Source organism: Pongo abelii, chromosome 9 (assembly GCF_028885655.2).
Source record: "Pongo abelii isolate AG06213 chromosome 9, NHGRI_mPonAbe1-v2.0_pri, whole genome shotgun sequence".
NCBI classification, from domain to species: domain Eukaryota; kingdom Metazoa; phylum Chordata; class Mammalia; order Primates; family Hominidae; genus Pongo; species Pongo abelii.
The window spans coordinates 130,838,098-130,857,779 of NC_071994.2; positions in this window are offsets into that span (position 1 = coordinate 130,838,098).

Consider the following 19,682-nt stretch of genomic DNA (forward strand, 5'->3'; position numbering starts at 1 on the left):
ATGGTCCATCTACTTTTTTGACTCCATACATTTCACTATTGGGTGTATAAATTTTTTTTTTTTTTTTTTTTTTTTTTTTTTTGAGACGGAGTCTCGCTCTGTTGCCCAGGCTGGAGTGCAGTGGCGGGATCTCAGCTTACTGCAAGCTCTGCCTCCCAGGTTCACGCCATTCTCCTGCCTCAGCCTCCTGAGTAGCTGGGACTACAGGTGCCCACCACCACACCCAGCTAATTTTTTGTATTTTTAGTAGAGAAGGGGTTTCACTGTGTTAGCCAGGATGGTCTGGATCTCCTGCGGTGGCTCACGCCTGTAATCCAAGCACTTTGGGAGGCTGAGGCGGGGGTATCACGAGGTCAGGTGTATAAATTTTAAATGAAATATCAAATTCATCTGTAACTACAATGGTTAGCATCATTACAAATGGCTCCTATATCAAAAAATATTACCAGTTTATAGAGTAAAGTAAGATTTTAAGATGCTTTAAGAAGTCAATTTGCAACACTTGTGTTTGTTCTTTAAGATGCATTACTCTGTGACCCTTGTTAGGATTTCAGACACCTGGATAAACCCCCAAAAGTAACACAGCCTTTACAATAGTAACAAATAGTGGAAATCTGTGGACTGGGACAGAAATCAGTCCAGAGAATTCAGATCTTCTCTCTTCTCCATGATGTGCAGGGCAGAGGAGACTTTAACCTAGAGCAACATTAAAATCAGATGCAGACCCTTATCATGGGAGAGGTTGGCAAGCCCTCTCCTAATTGATGAAGGAGCTTATTGGGCAAGAACCATGCATAGAAGGGATGATTTTCTTTGTAAAAAACTCTGCAGCCATAAAAAAGAATGAGTTCATGTCCTTTGCAGGGACATGGATGAAACTGGAAACCATCATTCTCAGCAAACTAACACAGGAATAGAAAACCAAACACCGTATGTTCTCACATAAGTGGGAGCTGAACAATGAGAACACATGGAAACAGGGAGGGGAACATCATACACCGGGGCCTGTAGGGGGGTGGGGGGAAAGGGGAGCGAGAGCATTAGGACAAATACCTAATGCATGCTGGGCTTAAAACTTAGATGATGGTTGATAGGTGCAGCAAACCACCATGGCACATGGATACTTATATAACAAACCTGCACATTCTGCACACATATCCCAGAACTTAAAAGTAAAATAATAATTGAAAAAAAACTCCACGATTCCTCATCAATGTGTGAAGAAGCAGAGGGGCTCATCAGGAAATCAGATATAGAATTCATTTCTTGCACCAAAAATGAGAAGCAAAAATGATTAAACCAAGGATCTCCCTGTTTTTGTCGCCACTACTCACTCATACACACACATACATACATGCACACTAACACACACTTCTGAGGATGGACGGCGTTTCACAGTTGAAGAGTGAGTGGTTACTGAACTGCTTGGTAGTTAGTACCATATTCACAAGCTTCTGCAGAGGCAACCCAGACTGCCAAATGATAACCAAGTTTTTTGTTCCTTGGTCTCAGCTTTTACTTACAGATAATAATCTTGTTTTATTTAATAGTTCTTTATGTATTTAATGATTTATTTGTTCATTCAATATTGATTCATTGAGCATCTATTATTTGCCAGACAGCCTCTAAGTTGATGGGCATACAATTATACTGCTTTCAAGAAGATATAATCTTGAATAGAAAATATAACACTAGTCTATGTTACTAAGCGGAAAATAACAAGTGACTTACAAGAAGTAGAGAGAAGTTGCTATGGAAGCTCTGAGAATGAGAAACAGGGAAGGTCTTTATGGTGTATGCTATTAGAACAAAGAATAGAAAGGAGATATGTTGTCAGTTTTTTAAGAAGTAGGATGATATATGGTACTTAGGGCATAGTTCAAGTATATACACATCCATATAAAATCCGAGTCACTTACAAAGGGAATGATGGTAGAAGAGAAATAGCCAAAGACAAGAACGTTAGAGTCACTTGACAATGGTCTTATTTGGTCTGGCAGGCCGAAAAATGTGAACTGAACACTAGGAAATAAAAGTAGTATCAATTATATTGCATTTTGGGAAAATTAACACAGGTCAGTACACAAGGAATATGTTTTTTAATGTACATTTGTTTGAAAAATCAACTTACTTTTCTGGATCATTTAGGAGGAGAACATCGGGTGAACATAATCTCTGACATCTCACAATAATCATTCCTTTATCTTTAACATCAACCTGATTGGCAGTCTCATTCTCAACCCAGGCACCTCATATTGAATCATCTATCATGTGTCTCATAGTACCTGTGTTTAAATGTTGTTTATTTATTTTTCTCCAAACAAGTTCTAATTGAGTATACTTCCAGGGTGCTAAATACCATTCTGAGCTCCAGGATTTAGGGGTAAAAAAGAGACAGAAGAGTCTCTTTCCTGAAGGAATATTTTCAATTTGCAAATAAGCATCTAATTGATATAATCTAATTGATAAACACATTACAATATAACTTCAGATAGTATTATTTTTTTAATGGCAGGATAAAGGCATTTATGAGGGCTGTTTTGAATGGGAGGGCTACAGAAGTGCTCTCTGAGTGAATGTAATTTGAGGAATTCTCTGAATGAAGTGAGGGATCACGCCATGTAAAGATTTGAAGGCAGGAGTGGATATTTTCTGCAGAGGAGCTAGCAAATGCAAAGGAGATAATATAGGGCCCTGGAGATCATGATTTTAGGATTATAGTCTATGTGTGAAGGAAAGCTATTGGAGGATTCTTTGCTATTTTGACTATAAAAGGAGTACTCCAGTTGCTGTGTGAAGAATATACTGTAGCAGGACAAAAGTAAAAGTACTTTGGAAAACCCTTAATGCCGGCTCTCAATAAGATACAATTGTAAAGGATATGAAAAGTATTCTTCTTGTGTTCAGGAAATGTTCTGAAGCTTCAACTAACAGGACTTGTTCATGGGTTGGAATATGGGCCAGGAGGGAAAGAGAAATTGTACCTTTTTTTTGGCCTAAGCAACTAGGTGAATGTAGAGAGCATTTACTGAAATAGAGGAAGCTAGAAGTGAAATCAACTAGAGGGCAAGGTGTGGTTGTGAGAATTGTTTTTGATAAATTAAGTTTCAGGTAAGAAGTAGATGTATACCTGGAGCTCCAGGGAGAAGTTGGAGATAGAGACATATCTGAGAGTAACTTAAAGCCATGGGTCAGGATGAAATTACTCGGGAAGAGCATTTAGTGGAGAAAAGGAGAGCAAGGAACAAACTTGAGAAATACCAACATCTTTAAGGTCGGTAGGAAAGGGAGGAGGCAGAAAAGAAGACAGAGAAAAAAAAACAGCAACGTGATAAGATAGGACCTTCTCTAGGTGGAGAAGCCTGGAAGCCAGGTAAAGAAAGTGTTACAAGAAAGAACATATGCTGTGTTCAATGTTGCTGAGAAGCCAAGGAAGATAAGAATTGAAAACTGACTGTTTAGTGTTATAATCTAGATGTAGTTGGTGACCTTGACAAAAGATGGAGTGACATTGACAAAATGGCAGGGAATAAAGTGGAGTAAGTCCAAAAAGAGACTTTTAGGGTGAGGAAGTACAAATAGTGAGTATAAACCACTCTTCTACGAGCTTTGCTATTAGGGGAATAAAGTTTTCAGGTGGTAAGCGGAGGGGTGGGTGTGTTTTTCTAGTGGACTGTATATCACTGTATAAGATAGTGTGCTGCTGGGAATGACCACAAGCACGCTAGGGAGTGTCAACTTGATGATGCATGAGAGAGAGGATATAACTGCAACAGCAAAGGATTTGAGGAGTCTCAAGGAGATGAAGGTACAATGTTCAAGTTGTGGATTTGGCTTTTTGTGGGAACAGAGATGGTGCAGTCATTGCAACAGGAAGGAAGGTGGAGTATGGTCCCAATGGAAGGGAGGTTGGTGGATTGGGTGGTGGGAAAATGAAGTCCTTGTCTTATTCAATGTTTAATTGGAGGATATACTGAAACATTTGCTCTAGAGAGAGCTAAAGAAGGAAATGAGCATATGCAATGTAGTCAGGAAAAATGCTCCCAGGCACATAGCAGCCCTGTGTGAAACCCAGATACACAGTTCCTGGAAAACAGTGGGAGCAGATGGGACCAGCCTTACAGGCATCCTCCAGAGAGCAAGATGGAGGGATACCAGGGGAGCTCTTTTTAAGTAAAGGCTGACGTTGAGCCTGAGGCTGATTCACCATCTGCCAACAGGCTCTGCTGTGACAAACCAAAGGGCAATCTTTCCAGGTCTGTGAAGGCAAAATGCTGACTCTAGAAAGTGTGTGTATGTGCATGTGTACTTGCATCCAAGGGTCCTGTGTGGGAAAGGCCGAGGTACTCTGTCATCATGGGAAGAGAGGAAGACAGAGACTGGAGAGATTTGAGTTTTAATTCCCTCTCTTTTCCAAACTTGTGTGTAATTTTGGACAAAACCCAAAAAGTCCCCCGAACTTTTGAAACTTGGCTGTAAAAAAAATAATGATAATAGTAAAATAAATAAGGGGCTACCCTGCAGCAAACTGCTCCATGAAACCAGCAGTCAAGACTCCATCTCTTTCGGGGATGTCTGAGTTTGTGGGCCGCAGTCCAGGCTTGTCCCTCTATTCTTGACAATCACTGTGGTAATGTTTAAGGAAATAGGGTTGCTGGGCTTGTAGGGATCAGCCGAACCACAACACATGGCAAAACATTGAGAGGAACAACCGTTTTGTGACAACCGTGCTCAAAACAAAACAACAAAACAACCAAGTAGTAGAAAAAGCAAATTTCAGAGGAAGTTTCTTGAAATTAGGAAAAAGTTGTGGCATGCACACAAGGAAGTCTTCCTCCCCTACTGAAAGCTGCTCTCACTATGACAAACGAAAGGGTGGAAATGTGCTTCCACCACATTCACTGGCCATGAAACACAGGAAGAATCTTCAGGAAAAATGGGAACCCGTGAGCAAGTAAAGAAAACTTCCCTTCATACTATCAGGTTGAATGCAAACTTGAATTGCCCTGTCTTATGCTGGCATCATGTTCTTTTTCTGTTGCAAATTGTCTCAATTATCTAAGGATTTAAAGGGAGTGGGGAGGACAGGCATGCAGAAAACTGGCTTTGAAGATCATCTCAGCCAGAAAATAACTTTGCCTTATTTAAGACTCTACATGTATACAGCATTATTTTATTTATGTTTTGTGGTTCAGGGGTCCAAAAACTTCCAGATATTTCTAAGTACTTGAAAGCTAAAATGAAGCCAGGACAGACTAAACAGAAAACAGACTTTTTAAGTTTCTTCAGCCAGAATATTGAGGTTTTTCTATGAGAAACTATATAGAATTTAATTTTCCTCAACTACTTAGGAATTTTTCCTCTTGTTTTATTTTATTTCTTTAATTTTTTACTCTCTGTCATAAATTTCTTTTGATGCCAAATGAAATGCTGGAGGAAGATCAATAATTTTGAGCTTACAGCATTTTATTGATCTTCTTTTCTCTTTTTTAATTTTTATTTGTCCAAAGGGGGAAAAAACAGAGGAAAGAGGTTAACGGTGGGGGGAAGGGGGGGGAATGGAGGAATTATGATTTTTCTTTACTGTCCTTTTTTCCTTTCTAAAGTGTAGTTCAAACAAAAATTCTCCTGCCAAAGCAGTTAGTAATGGTGCAAATCAAAGCCTCTCCTTGCCTTGTTGGTAAAAGCAGGCATCCGACAGTTGGGTCCAAAGAACAGGCTTTCATTACAGAGGAGACCAGTGCTTTGCTAGCTTCAGAACACTCTGAGAGATAAGGGGATTTCAACTTGGACCCTTTTTTATTTTCTGTACCATTTAATTCTCAAACACATTCCAGAGCATCTTAAAGAGGTTAGGATGCCATTAATGCCTTATTAAGGCGAATCGTGTGATCTTTCTTAGAGGTGTTTAAAAGAAAAAAAGGAATTACTAAAAGAATTTTGATATAATGAATTTAACATTTATGAGGCTCCTTCTACATTCCCAGAAAAGTACCAAAATATTTCACTCTTATCATAGCAAAATCCCTGGGATAGAGATCACATGACCATGTGACCAATGAAATAGACTTCTGTCTTCCTGTCACCACTTCTGTCTACTCACCATCAATGTCTGCTTTCACTTTAGAAGTGAAAGCTCATGAGGTTTCTTTTAGAAACAGACAGTCTAGACCTAATGGCTGGAAGCCCTGATGCCATGTTTTCCTGATAGAAAGCACTGGGGAGTGACCTGTCCTGTTGGTAGGCAGTCACCAAAATCGGGCTCACATTCCTCTCATCCTGCTATGCACTGGCTTCTTTAACCAATTATGATTTGCTTATTGATCACCACAGTTGCAGTCTACAGCATTAAAATTATTCAGAGGTTCTCTCTCTGCACTCAAAGAGGTGCTAGAGTACTGGTTTCTCCCCTTTCACAAATCCAGTATTTCTTGGAGGATTATAATGGTACCTATAAGTGGTGCCTCCCACACCAGCCTCCCAAGTAGCTAAGACGTGCCTCTGGTTTTGTAGAGATAGGGTCTCTCTACATTGCCTAGGCTGGTCTCAAACTCCTAGGTTTCCCAATGTGCTGGAATAACAAGCCTGAGCCACCACCTTCAGCCTCTTTAGTTTCTAAAAGCACATGCCACCCTAACTTTGAATCTTTCTAATAAACTCCCTTCTTGCTTAAGGAACTAGAGATGTATTTCCAATATTTGCAATCAAGGGTCTTAAACTAAGTAGCATAAAGTGCAAAGATAGAAAAATATTTACACACGAAGGATACAGGTTCAAAAGAGGTAAGCTCACTGGATGTTGGTTTCAGAACTGGTCTGGAAGCCAATCATAGATATTCAGTGGTTGTTTGAGGAGATCTCTCATTGGCATTGAGCTGAGGGTTGGCAGGAATGTCAGAACATGCTTCTTTGAACGGTCTCCATGCAGTCTCATTGGGCCATCTTCATTATTGTGTTGATCTTCACCTCCTGGAAATAAAAAGGAACCTTTCTCAATGTCCCCAAGACTTAGCGAAGTCCAGACCATACTGTGTTGACCACATTTCATTTCTTTTGTCCTTTTTCTGGAGTGTCCTATGGGAGTTCTACTTTTACCCTACTCTCACTCCTCTGGTCAAGGGACTAACTTTGACCAATCCCTTCCAGTCAAGGTTTCTCTAGGACCTATCTTTGGCCTTTTCTGAAAGCCAGTTGTTTCCTGTGGCAAGGCTCAGCTTTTCACCAGGAGCTCTAAGTCAGTATCTATAATTGAATTCCCAAGTGACTTTGAGTCTTTAGGTGGTGGGCATAATTTTGAACTGACCTTTTCTCTTATAGCCATAGTAAAGGGAGATGCTCCTCATCCCTCAGTAGAGGTGCAATACATCAGTTAAGAATACACAATCTAGAATGGGTTGCTTGAGTTCAAACCTTAGCCCTACCGCTTGGAAGCAGAAGAGAAGAGATGTCTAAATTTCTCCTCTGTAAAACAGGGATGATACTATAGCCCAGTAACTGGGAAACTTTTTCTAAAAGAATCAGATAATACGTATTTTAAGCTTTGCAGCCAAGAGGTGAAATGGAGGATATTATGTAGATACTTATTTAACCATTTAAAAGGTAACCATTTAAAAATGTAAAAACTATTCCTAGCTCACAAACCGTAGTAAAACAGGCAGCTATCTGGTTTCATGGGCTGTAGTTTGCTGACCTCTGAGGCTCATTTCATTAGATTGTTGTGAAAATTAAATGTTAGTATTTTCTGTGTTAGGAGATAATTCCCAACAGACAGTAAGCATTTAGCAAGAGTACCTCCCTGATTCCTTCTCTCGTGAATAAAATAAAATCAATTTATAACAAGTAAGAAAAACATATGATTCTCTTTGGCCCATTTTTTAAGCTTCTCCTCTTGCCTTGGCACATCATGTGTAGTGCGTAATTTTAATAGTTTTATCATAGGTTTGTGGTAACTCTAGCTCTCCTCCTTCTTTCAACAACAATTAATTGCTCTCCTGTCTCTCTTTTTTTAAAAAAAAAAAAATCTTATTTATATTATGTATGCATTAGGCTACCTCAAGTCTCCTTATTTTAAAATATGGATGTGGTCATCCGCGAGACCTTTACTAACCCTTAAAACGTTCTTTCTCACACACTCAATAATCTTGACAAAAACTTACTTACATGCCTGGGGTATATATACCCTATCTGATTTTGCCATTGTGAGTTGGTCTTTATAACCAGAGAAATGACTAGTTTCCTGATTAGGGAGGTGCCACATAAATGAATAGGTATTTTAAGAAAGGTCACAGATGCATTTGTCTCTTAAATCTTATTTATTTGTGTAATCTGAAATATGTAGTTTCCATGTTCCTCTGTGACAGCAATTAACGTTCAATGACAGTGATCAATCTTACATTTTTCTTACAAACACTATCTTCCCCAACTATTTCTAGGTAGAAAAAAGTGCATCACATTATCAGACTGACCACTGGATCATCGGCAGGGGCAATTTCAATTTATAGATATTGACCTTCCCCAAAATGAATAGTAGTTACTAGGGACAGAAATCCATGTGCTATCTCCTTGTCAGAGCATCAACCTCTCAGCCCCCCTGCCTCCTTATTCTTAGTTGCAGGAATGCCAAGTGACTCTGAATTTCTGTAGCTTCTGCAATGTTTCAGCCATGGTTTCAACAAGCAACAACAGTGAGACTGACTTCCAGAAGAGATGTATTTTATAGATGGAGAAATTAAGGCTCAGAGATGTGAAATGACTTAACTGAGGATGCTTTGAAGTTACTGAGTGGAGATGTAAATTCAATGCTATCTGGCCATGAAGCCCAAAGGCTAAGCTATTTTCACTGTGCTATCCAGTCTCCCTCTAAAACCACTCACTGGGGCCAGGCACTAAGCTACTATTTTCCATGGTTAGCGGTTGAGCTCAGTGATGACTCAGCTGGCATGAAGCAAACCTGAGGTTGAATAGGCAGTAACTAGAATTGGTCAAAATTGTGAATAGGGTGAAAATATGGGCTCAGTCACAGAGGATCAAAGGTCTGGCTGGGATGAGGTCAGGCGTCTGGATTTATGTGAGACAGACATGAATATAAATGTCAACTCTATTACATCAGAGTTTTATTAGCTAAGTTACTTCATACCTCTGAGATTCTATTTCCCTAAAAAATGATGATATCTGCCTCATAAAATTAGTAACAGTTTATGAAAATCACTTTACACAATCCTTGGCTCTCCAATAAGTGTCCAATAAATGGTAATTTCTATTGTTAGTCCATCAATTGCTTAAGTTCTGTTGGTGTCTTCATTATTGAGCCTACATGCCTTGGGATTGGACTTGGATAAGGAACTGTATTTTCCATGTTTGGGGTGAATGCTCTTCAATAAAGTCATTCTCTGGGGCTCATTCTCTGGGTATGACTACTGGAAAGCTAGATTTCAGCCAGGCATTCTTTTAGCCAAGTCATTATCTTCAAGGCAAAAGAGCAGCTTGATAGGAAATGCTCCTAAAGAAAGTCACTTGAGTAAAAAAGCAAACTGTCACCATACCACGAAGATAGGTTCTTAGGTAAAGCCACCACTTAGAATCTTTTTAAAGAAATCATCTGCTAATGGTCTCTTATCAGGTATTCATATGCTATGTGATTACAAATGAATTACTTCTACCTACATATTTCTGTTCTTGTTTACAAAATCTCTATCTTGTTTCTGAGTCACCTCCAAAATTTTCTATATTTTAAAGGTGCGTTGGTATTTATATTTCTTAAATTTTATTTTTTCTTTTAAAGACTGCTTGGATATAAAATGTTATTTTGTCCTTGATTCTGTATTTGCACTTACACTGATCATACTCAAGAACAGAGGGATCTATTTATTTAACAGTTATTTATTAAGCATGTATAATATGTGTGTGTGTGTTTGTGTGTGTGTGTGTGTATATATTTATATATATATGCCAGATAGGGGACCCTGGGCTGGGATACAAGTGAATAAGACAAAGACCCTGCCCTCTGAAAGCATACATTCCAGTGGAGCCTGTTTATGAGTCTCTAGATCCATTATATATTAACCTTTCTAAACAACTAATAGGGAGACATAGTGCTGTCTCGTAATTCTATTTAAAATTATTCTAACTATATTATGATTATTATGGATTAAGTACTATAAAATAAAAGTTAATTCATTTTTTGTGTATCTAACTATGCACAAGGCACTTGGGCAACACACCGATTATGAAATGTAAACCTTAGCGATACCTACTATGCATTCTAATTGGACAGAACAAACATAAACACAGGGGTAAACAACATCACAGTCAAATAATAATTTAAGCAATGCTAAGAAAACTTGTCATGAGGGTTGGCACCTCTAGAGGCTCATTACCCAGAGACTTTCTGTGAATTCACAGAGTGAATAAGGAGCAGACAAGGCAATTTTTGTTTCTGTTGCTTTTTTCTTCCACTGTAAGAGCAGAAAAAAAAAAAATCTTAGGAAATAAAGCCATCTCTTCTCCTTCTTTGTAAAAACCTGTGATGACCTCTCTTCCAATCAGGAAAGAGTTTCCCTTGGCAACCATATCACTTATCATCCTTCCCAACACAGCTCTGTAAATAAAAGTTATTTTGAAGAGAGCAACTAAAGATTACTCTCTAACAAACCATTTGCTTTATCTTACTCCAAATTAGATGGTGGCATGGGCTCTTATTTAAAAGAAATATATTTCTGATCCATTATAAACATTTTGAGAAATAGTTTGAATAATTTAAAAACATTTTTACATAAGAATTAGTGATGCCCTTTAATATGGTAACTTGAAGCCCTCAAAGACTTCTATCTTTTATTTTTAATCCTTTGGGTTAGATTCATCAAATATAACCTCATTCTGGCTTTAGATATAATTGAGGACAAATGATGAAATCAAGCAGAATAGCATGGCCTCATAAGTCACAGTTAAATACATATAATTAAAATGTATCTAAACAGTATGCAAAACAGTTTGAAAAGAGTAAAATAAAATATTTTCTCTAAATTCAAGTAACCCTTATAGGCAGAAACATGGTGAGACTGATATTATCATCGATATAGTCTTGAATCTGGTCTAATTTATATTTTAAATATCAGTTGCAACATATAGAGTGGTTTAATGATTTTTAAGAACACAGTGTTTTACTTTTAACAACACATGCTACTTATTCCCCACCAATGGGATGCAGAATTATATTTAATAACCACTACCTTGGGCTGTATTGTAGAACTCATCTATGAAAAAAACTGCATCAGCTAGCTTTTGCTGGAGATATCTTGCTGGATGAAGTCGCTCTAGGGCTACCTGAAATGCTGCTGGCTTTGCCTTCTTTTCCCAGTGAATGGAAGAAAGGGTCCTAGCAGGTATTTTAAGAATGTGTGAACAATTCCTTTCATTTTTGTATTTCCTTTACTTTTCACTCACTCAGAGCTGCACCATGACAAATGTTCCCCTTGCTTCTTGAAGAGCTGAATATGCAACAGTTATTATATGGAATGAAAATCTAAAAAAAAAATTTCTGCTCAATGCTGGAGTGTTTGAGGAGTTGCAAAATGAATGGAATTTTTATGCATCTCAGTAAATGACTTTGCTTGCAATTAAACCTGAGAAGTCATGTCTCCCTGTGGTGAGAACCTCCTTCCTTTTCAGAGAGTCTCATTGTGGGGCAGAAAAGGCTTTGGGGTTCCCCAAGTGACTGTATTTCTTTATGAACCCATGGCAAATCATTAACCAACTCACAATCTCAGTCCCTTAAAATAGTAACTGGCTTTTTTTGTTTTTTTTTTTTTTTGCTTCACTACTATGTCATTATTCAATCTAACACCTTTCTCAGCTGATTGCAATGTCAGATTGCTTTTACTATCCCTTTCACCTGAAAAAGAAGGTGATATTGGAAACAAATTTTTTATGCAAATTAGAAGCTGTCACCACTCTTAACTGCTATAATAGAGACTTCTATGGAACTTTAGGGGCAGGAGATCAAGGAATTGAGACCCACTGCATCTTTACTTGTGGCAGTTGGGACATGTCTGGAAAGCAGAGAGCTGCAGGTCTCTTGCTGACATTTTATGATTTCTGAGAGAATTACTTTGGACCTTTCTGTCAAATCTATTTCACCATATAACAATAGGTCCTACTTGTGTTTCATGCTTCCAGTATTTCTTTCATCAGTTCCACCTTTGGGTTCCCATGAGAGGTTTCCATTTATTCATTAAATCAGCAAATATTATTGAGCTCCCGCTATGTGTCAGATACAGTGCAAAGAGCTGGGGGGATATCATGGTAACCAAAGTAAATATATCTGATCCACAAAAACCTTCCATTTAATGAAAGTAAGCGATAGATATCAAATTTTACATAAAATTATAACTGCGATTCATGCTTATAATAGAGGCTTAAAATGGTGCTTTAGAAGTGTTTTGTTAATAGATAAATAGATCAATGCAACAGAACAGAGAACACAGAAATAGACACACATACATATAGTCAACTGATCCAAAGGACCAAAGGCAATTCAATAGAGAAAAGATAGTCTTTTCAACAAATGGTGCTGGAACAACTGGGCATCCACATGCAAAAAACAAAAAACAAACAAACAAAAAATCTAGACGCAGACCTCATACCCTTCACAAAAATTAACTCTGTGTTTAATTTTATGTGTCAACTTTACTGAGCTAAGGGATGCCCAGATAGGTGGGAAAACATTATTTCTGAGTGTGTCTGTGAGGATATTCCAGAAGAGATTGAGTTCATAGACTGAGCATAGAAGATCGCCCTCACCAATGTGGACAGATATCATCCAATCCTTTGACAGCCCAAACAGAACAAAAAAGCAGAGCAAGAGTGAATTTGCTCTATCTCTGTTTGAGCTGGGACATCCATCTTCTCCTGCCTTCAGACACTGGCACTCCTTGTTCCCAGGCCTTCAGCCTTATACTGGGATTTACATTATTGCCACACTCCCTCCCTGCCCCATTCTCAGGCCTTTGGACTCTGATCGAATTATGCCACTGGCTTTCCTTATTCTCCAGCTTGTAGATAGGAGCTTGTGGAATTTGCTAGCCTCCATAATCATGTGAGCAAATGCCTGTAATAAAGCCCCTCATATATCTACATCTATAACTATATCTAAATTTAATCTATATCTATCTATCTCCTATCAGTGCTGGTTCTCTGAAGAAACCTAATTAATACAAATACAAAGTATATCATAAACCTAAATGTAAACTGTAAAACTACAAAACTCCTAGAACCTAACATTGGAGAGAATCTAAGTGACCTTCGGCATGGCAGTAATTTTCTAGATTCAATACCAAAGCTTTGATTCATAAAAAAAAAAAAAATGGATAAGTTGGATTTCATTAGAACTAAAAAGTTATGTTATTTTAAGACATAGTGAAAGAATAAGAAGAAAAGACACAGAGTGGGAGAAAATATTTTGCAAAAGACACATCTCATAAAGGACTTTTATTATACAAAATATATAAAGTACTCTTAAATGCAACAATAAGAAAATGAATCACCCAACTAAAAAATGGGCAAAAGACCTGAACAGAAATCTCATCGAAGAAAATATACACATGGCAATAAGCACGTGAAAAGATGCTTAACATTATATGTCATTAGGAGATTGAAAATTAGAACACCTGTAAGATACCACTACACACCTACTAGACGGACCAAAATACAAACACTGAAAACAACAACTACTAGCAAGGATGTAGAACAACAGAAATTCTCATTTCCTACTGGTGGGAATACAAAATGGTATAGCCACTTTGGAAGACAGTTTAGCAGTTTCTTACAAAATTAAACACATTCTTACCACACAACCCAGCAATTACAGTCCCAGGTATTGATCTAAATGAGTTGAAAAATTAGGTCTATATAGCAGCATGATTTATAGTCCTTTGGGTATATACCCAGTAATGGGATGGCTGGGTCGAATGGAATTTCTAGTTCTAGATCCCTGAGGAATCGCCACACTGACTTCCACAAGGGTTGAACTAGTTTACAGTCCCACCAACAGTGTAAAAGTGTTCCTATTTCTCCACATCCTCTCCAGCACCTGTTGTTTCCTGACTTTTTAATGATTGCCATTCTAACTGGTGTGAGATGGTATCTCATTGTGGTTTTGATTTGCATTTCTCTGATGGCCAGTGATGGTGAGCATTTTTTCATGTGTTTTGTGGCTGCATAAATGTCTTCTTTTGAGAAGTGTCTGTTCATGTCCTTCGCCCACTTTTTGATGGGGTTGTTTGTTTTTTCTTGTAAATTTAAGAAAATGTGGCACATATACACCATGGAATACTATGCAGCCATAAAAAATGATGAGTTCATGTCCTTTGTAGGGACATGGATGAAATTGGAAATCATCATTCTCAGTAAACTATCGCAAGAACAAAAAACCAAACACCGCATATTCTCACTCATAGGTGGGAACTGAACAATGAGAACACATGGACACAGGAAGGGGAACATCACACTTCGGGGACTGTTGTGGGGTGGGGGGAGGGGGGAGGGATAGCATTGGGAGATATACCTAATGCTAGATGACGAGTTGGTGGGTGCAGCGCACCAGCATGGCACATGTATACATATGTAACTTACCTGCACATTGCGCACATGTACCATAACACCTAAAATATAATTAAAAAAAAAAAAAAGAAAAATTGGGTCTACACAGAAATATGCACTTGAATGTTTTAGGTGCTTTCTACATAACTGTAAAAACTTAGAAGCAACCAAAGTGTTATTCAGTAGGTAAATGAATAAATCAACCATGGTACCTTCAGACTGTGGATTATTATCCAACTCTAAAAATAAATGAGCTTTTAGATCATGAGGAAAAACCTTAAGTGCATATTACTAAGTGAAAGAAGCCAATCTGAAAAGACTATGTAGTGTATGAACCCAACTATATGCCATTCTAGAGAAGGTAAAACCATGGAGAAAGTAAAAATGTCACTTGTTGCCAAGAGTTGGAGTGGAGGGAAGAATGAATGGGGAAACACAGAGTATTTTTAGGCAGTGAAACTGTTCTGTTTGATAGTATAATGGTAGATACATGTCATTGTACATTTGTCAAAACTCATAAAATGTACAACACCAAGAGTACAACCTAGTTTAAAATACGAACTTTAGGTGATAATGGTGTGTCAATGTAAATGTATCGATTAGAGCAAATGTTTCACTCTGATATAGAATGTTGGAAGTGGGGGAAGCTGTGGTGGTGGGTAGGGTGTAAATAAGAACTCTGTATTTTCTGCTCAATTTTTCCATGAACCCAAGACTACTCTAAAAATAAATTAAGAAATGTTTTTGTTACTAAAAAGAGGTATACACAATAGTATAGGTGTGTATAATCAGGAAAAACACTTTCAGAATTGTGGGATAAGGACCTCTGAAAAGTCTCTTCTTCATAAAGCAACAAAAATACTGTCAAATATTATCAAACTCAGCTTTGTTAGAACTATAAAGATTAACAAAGGCATATAACAATCTGAACAATGCTTATTCAAGAAAAATTATTGACTGTCAGTAAGAACAGCAAATTTTGTTGTGTTTTAACTCAACTAATTCTCATTCTCTTTTCCCAGTTCTGTAGTTCCCTTGAAAATTTATAGTAGCCTTGTAACTATGATAGGTAGCTATGAAAATCAGCAGCCTAGAAGCTGTAGGAACAGGAAGGACATATTTGGAGCTCTCAAAATTTTTATCTCCCATGAATTATCACTATTTTACCTGCTTAGAAACTGCATTAAAAATTTCATACACAGGAACTGCCTTTACTTGACCTGATTTGAAACTTACTCTGTGTGAATCACCTTATTCTTGAGCATGTGTCAAGAACAATCAGTGGCAATTATTTAACATTGCATCTGCCTGAGGCTATAATACAAGTTGGCAAAACAAAAAGTTTACTAAAAATCTTAAACCTGTGGGATAAGGTATTAATTAGGGTTTAAAAGCTGGGCATCTACAAAAAGAATGTGCACGTGCAGATATTACAAGTTTCCAGAAAAGACCTGAGAAAAACCTAATTTCTCATCTCTGGCTGATTTTGGGGCTCCAAGCAGGCAGAGATTTAAGATGAAGATGGAATTACAAAGTGCCTACTGAAGTATTGAAGGTGTGCGTTAACACACAGAGTCCCTTGGCAAGGGCTAGGAGACTTATTGGCTCAAGAAATGTTAGGAGATATTTGTCTAGTTATTAACTAAGCACTAAGCTAAACAAGCAAAAATGCCTGATATAAATCCTACCTTATCAATAAATGTAAATGGACTAAACATTCTAATAAAAAGGCAGAATGACAGAATGGATTTTTTAAAAATCCAACTATGTGCTTTCTACTTTATACTTTATATTCCAAGACAAACATATATTGAAAACAAGAGGATGGAAAAAGATATGTCATGCAAACAGCAACCACAGAGAGCTTGGTGGCTATACTAATATCAAACAAAATAGACTTTAATACAAACTATTACTAGTAACAAAGGAGAATATTTCTCAATAACAAACATGTCAATCTATGTATTAGTTTGTTTTCATGCTGCTAATAAGGACATAGCTGAGATTTGGTAATTTATAAAGAAAAAGAAGTTTAATGAACTCACCATTCCACATAGCTGGGGAGGCCTCACAATCATGGAGGAAAACAAAGGAAGACCAAAGTCTTGTCTTACATGGCAGCAGGCAAGAGAGAGTGTGCAGGGAAACTGCCCTTTATAAGACAATCAGATCTCATGAGATTTTTCACTATCACTAGAACAGCACAGGAAAAACCCGCCCCCATGATTCAATTACCTCCTACTGGGTCCCTCCCATGACACATGGGAATTATGGAAACTACAATTCAAGATGAGATTTGGGTGGGGACACAGCCAAACCATACCAATCTATAAGGAAGACATCATAATTGTAAATATATATGCAGCTAACAAAAAAGTCCCCAGATACAGGAAATTAGGAATGATAGAAATAAAAGTAGCAATAGGTCATTCAATAATAACAGTTACAGACTCCAATTTCCCATTCTCAGTAATAGGTAGAATAATGAGGCAGAAAATGAGGAACTAGAAGACTTGAATAGTACTATAAAAAAACTAGACCTAAAAGACATCTAAAACAATCCACTCAACAACAGTAAAATACACATTTTTCTCAAGTGCACACAAAACATTCTTCAGGATGGACTAGATGTTAGGCCACAAAATAAACTTTAATAAATTTGATATGATTAAATTATACAATGTTCTCTGACTACAAGGGATTAAAATTAAAAATTATTAACAAAAGGAAATTAGGAAGATATACAAATATACAAAATCAAACAACACATTATTAAATAAGCAATGAATCAAATACAAAATTACAGCAAAATTAGAAAATACATTGAGATGAATGAAAATGAAAGCATGTATAACAACATCATCTGAGACGCTGCTAAAGCAGTGTTTATAGGGAAATTTATAGCTGCAACTGCCTATGCTAAAAAAGAAGAAAGATCTCAAATTAATAACCTAATTTTTTACTCTAATTCTCTAGAGAAAAAAACACCATATTAAACCTAAGCAAGTTGAAGAAAAAAATATTAAATATGAGAGTAAAAATAAACAAAATAGAGAATAAAAAATAACAGAGTAACATAAATGAAATACAGTTATTTTCTTTGAAAAGATCAATACAATCAATGAAACTTTAGCTAGAGTGACAAAAATGGTAGAAGGCTCAAATTACTAAAGTTAAGAATGAAAGTAGGAGGGTTCCTTCTAATAATCTTACAGAAAGAACAAAGTATAAGGAAATACTATCAACAACTGCCTGACAACAAATCAGATAATGTGGATATCCACATACAAAAGACATAGGTAAATAGAGACACACAAGTAAATCTATGATAAGTAAAGAAGTTAAACTAGAAATCAGAAATTTCCCATGAAAAATAGGTCAGGCTTAGATATTAAGTTGTTGCAAAGGTAATTGTGGTTTTGGCCATGACTTTTAGTAGCAAAACCTAACTACTTTTGCACCAACCTAATAGCTTCATTGGTAAATTCTAGTAGAGGTTTAAATAAGAATTAACATCAATACTTCGCAGACTCTTCCAAAAATTAGAAGAGACACTCCCCAACTCATTCTGTGAAACCAATATTACCCTGATTCCAAAACCAGACAGTCAGCACAAGTAAGAAGAACCAGACTATGACCCCTGATGAACGTAAAGTGATACATGCTACGACATGGATGAACCTTGACAACATCACGCTAAGTGAAAGAAGCCGGTCACCAAAGGCCATATGTTGTGTAGCTCCTTTTATCTGAAATGTTAAGAATAGGCAAATCCATGGAGACAAAATGTAGATTAATGGTTGCTATGGGCTGAAGGGAGGGGACAACTGGGAGTGATTGCTAATGAGTAGTGTGTTTCTAGGGATTAATGAAAAGGCTCCAAAATTAGATAGTGTTCATGGCTGCACAACTCTGTGTATTTGCTAAATACTGAATTGTGCGTTTTAAAAAGATGCATTTTATGATCTGTGAATTATATCTCAATAAGGCTGTTAAATATTTTATAGTGTGTATCATCAAGAGATTTGACTAGAGTCAGTAACCATCCTGATTTACCTGAAATATGTGTTTCCTAAGACTTGGAGCTTCTAGCAGTAAAACTGGGAAGATCCCAGGCAAACAGGGATGGGTTGGTCGCTCTGACCCAAGAGAGGAACGTTTGAATTTAGATATCAAGGACAGGAAGGAAATTAGTAGATGAAGTTGGGGAGAGAGTTGTATATACCAAGGCTTTGTGGGAAGAGAGAGGAATAGTTTAAGGGACTGAAAGAAGAAATAATGGCTGAGGGCTGGGTAAGCCGAGGCTGGAGGAAGGCAGTAGGGTTCAGACTCTTATAGCGGATAGTGAAGACCCTAAGAATTTATATATCTGGTTCCTCAACTATAAAACAGTCTCCACGGGAACATAGATGGGGGTCTTCTTTGGTGTCTGGGGTAGTGCCTGGCACCAGGGAGACACACAGCCGATGCCTGGAGACTCTGTAGTAAGTCCAATATCTGGGTTTCCGGCCTGTGGCTCACGATGTGCAAATAGATGTTCTGCTATTTCCAGTTTCCTGGCTCCGTTTTCTTTTTTTTTTTTTTTTTTTTCCTGCTTTGCCTGTTATCTGTCAGCTGCAATGACTAAACTCAACTTCACAGAGCTGAGAGAACCCAGACGGGTGCTACTCAAAAGTAAGGACACCAAACGGATGACTGTGCTCTCAAAGGAGGAAAGTGACAACTAGAGCTAAGAGTTTTTGGCTTCTAATTAAGTAACTTATGCCTGAGACTGGCAACAGCTTATCTGTTCCCCGCACCTCCCTTCCATTAACATATGCTTGCCTCGCCTGCCTTTTCCTGCCTGTCAGGGTGGCAGCACCTTGTGTTGTCAGGAAGCCAAAAGCAGCTCCTTGGTAGCAAGTTGAGAAGATCCATATGTCAGTGGAAACATAACAGAGACAGACAGGGAAAAGACCAGAAAGACAGAGAGGAGCAGAGACAGGTAAAGGAACTGAAATTAGGAGAAAGAAGGAGAGTAAAGGGGAGAGAATGAAAGAAATTCTAGAGTGTTCACAGCAAAAGGCGAAAGAGGCCAATGGAAATAAG